Raw genomic sequence first — 2,827 nt, 5'->3', positions numbered from 1 at the left:
AGAATGTTTTTTATTTCGTAAACTTTCTTCACATCTTCGGATGAATCAAAGGTCACAAGAAACATGTCAAGTGGTTCCTTGGTCTTCCATTTAAGTTTGTTGATTGCACTAATTGCTTTTAGACCTTGGTTGTTCAGATCGCTTACAATTGTTCCTTGGTCACACGAGTGGTGTAGATTTTTTACTATAACTTTTATTGGCCTAGTTTGTTTGTCTTCGTAGCTAAACCAGGGGATCTTTTCGTTTGTTAGCAGCTTTGTAACAGAGCGGTAGTCAAGAGAGTCAAAGGTAGTTACTCTATATGAGCCATTATTTATAAGTTTCACAAAAAACTTGTTCTTTATAGTTGCGATTAGTTGAGCATGCAATTTTTTGAAGTCGTTCGTACCATTAATAACAATTGGAGGAGGCCGAGCTGACTTACTAACCGTAGCTTTCTTTTTTAGACTAGGATCTGAGGATCCGCTTTGATTGGCCACTTCAGGTGAGGAATCGGCCTTTCGTTTTTTCGCTGGTCTTTTCTTTTTGAGGATCCAGTCGGTCTCCCTGGCAAGTTCTTCCTCGTCGGTTTCATATATTTTTGTTCTGTTTTGTTTCGTTTCTTTGTTTTCTGCAATGTTTTGGGTGGTTTTTAGTTTTTCGTTTTCACTTCTAAGTGACGCTATTTCGTTTGCTAATAACGAATACATGTTTTCTAAGTTTTTTTTTTTATTTTTATTTTATTTAGCAAGTTTGAAATACATTCTCATTTTCGTTGTTGGTGTTTCCGACAGGGTAGGAGTGTGATGTAATGTGGAACGATTTTCCGTCATCCCTTGTCAAATTTGGCACAACGCCGAAACCGGTTTGTCTCCAAACCAAATTTAAAATACATAGCTGCGACTTATCGTTGATTTTTAATATAAATATTTTTTTTTTGATGAAGGCGTTGCTCATTTTCTTCATTAAAAAAATCGTCGAACATACTTAGATAATATGGAAGAAAATTACCGACATCGTCAAAAATATGCCATACATCAACTGTAAATCACAGATACTTTAAATTTGCACTTTATTAGACTAAAATTGAATGAGCTAAAAACTGAAAATATTAAGAGATAAAATTGAAATAGAAAGCTCGAAATTTTAACGAAAGTTTGTAGATTTTTTTTTAATGTTGTTCGAAGATTAGACTTATTTGCATTTAGTGTTTGTTAAGGAATAAACTATATTTTTATAAACAAATAATTCAAATTAAAATATAATAAAATAAATAGTCAAATCTAGTCAATATGTGAGTGTCGTAAAGTTATGATATTTAAGAACATCTCTTTCTTAATTAACGATGACACGGTTTCTATATGAAGCTGATTTCGACATTTTGTTTTAATAAAATTTAGTATCGAAAATGTTTTTTCAAAACTTGCCTAGGAATGTGATATAATGATTCGTTCAAAACCTTTTTCCAAAACTTCTTAAGGCAAAAACGAGAAGGCGAAGACAAAAAGAGAACAAAAAAATTTCCCGCAGTAAACTTTCAGATTTTTAAAACGGTATAGTAATTTAATTTTTTAAATTTAAATAAAGCATGAAGACCCCATGGAATAAACTAGAAGATAAAAAATATATACCGGTAAAACTGGCACATACATAAATATATGAAAGAATGCACTCAGGCGACGCCTCTAGCCATTGTGTGTCACAGGTTTAAGTTATCGATAGAAATTTTTTTTCATCCCCCCACAAAGCCAAATCCTGGCTACGCCACTAGTTTGTTGTAATTCATTCTGTCATTTACTACCATTATGCGTAGGCCAATTCATGAAATCATTTCATACGTTTGAGTAGAAACTGAATGAATGAACACCATTTCATGATTACAAATTCGTTTAAAATAAAAATAAGCGAAATCGGCCCAATTTCATACAACCCTGCCTGAGATGAAAATTTTTTCCACGATAAGGCTAGATTTTGGGTCGCTTAGTAAAAATGGAAACATATATACAAGAAAACAAGGCAAATAGCAAAATCGGCTAAAAACGGCTAATTTTTTTCTGCAAAACGGCTAACAAATCGGCTGCCGGCTAAATCGAAATTTCTCCGGCTGTTTGCTATCGCAACCGGCTAAATCTAGCCGGAAAACGACTAAAATGGCAACACTGACGAGAACGCAAAATTTGCAAAAACTTGCAACATTCAAAACAGCTGATTAATGCACAGTTGCCACTGGTGATTAATTTGGCAATTTATTTTCNACGAGAACGCAAAATTTGCAAAAACTTGCAACATTCAAAACAGCTGATTAATGCACAGTTGCCACTGGTGATTAATTTGGCAATTTATTTTCTGCTTGGTACATTTTCCCCAGATTTGGCATTTTATACAATTTAATAGTTTTGGATAAGAAAAACCTTTTTAAAATACAAATTAATTACATCGGAATGAATAACTTATTTTTCTCATAATTATTTGTGATATCACATGATGACCAGTGTTGCCGCGCCGTCTCAAGAAAATGTATCCCTGACCAAGCCAAAAATGTATCCAAATGTATCCAATTTTCTTTTTTTACATATACATCTCATAACTTGTAAGAAAACCAAACTTTTTCATGAAAAAGACATAATTTAACCCATGCTAAGGACTTGGAATACATGTGCATAAAATCAAACATTTGTAATTTCAATTTATAAAGTACATTTTTTGTGCATAAGTACTTTGCAAAGTAAATATAATAAATAGCAAGTACACTCTAAAAAGAGCATGTAAAACTACTACTGAAAAGTATCTATTTTTCAACAAGAATCTGTATAAATATACGTATAGGATGTTCAGTATTTGATTTTGA

This window comes from Rhagoletis zephyria, unplaced genomic scaffold (assembly GCF_001687245.7).
Source record: "Rhagoletis zephyria isolate East Lansing unplaced genomic scaffold, Rhagoletis_zephyria_1.1 Rzeph_scaffold_12618, whole genome shotgun sequence".
NCBI lineage: Eukaryota > Metazoa > Arthropoda > Insecta > Diptera > Tephritidae > Rhagoletis > Rhagoletis zephyria.
This window is presented reverse-complemented; position numbering follows the sequence as displayed.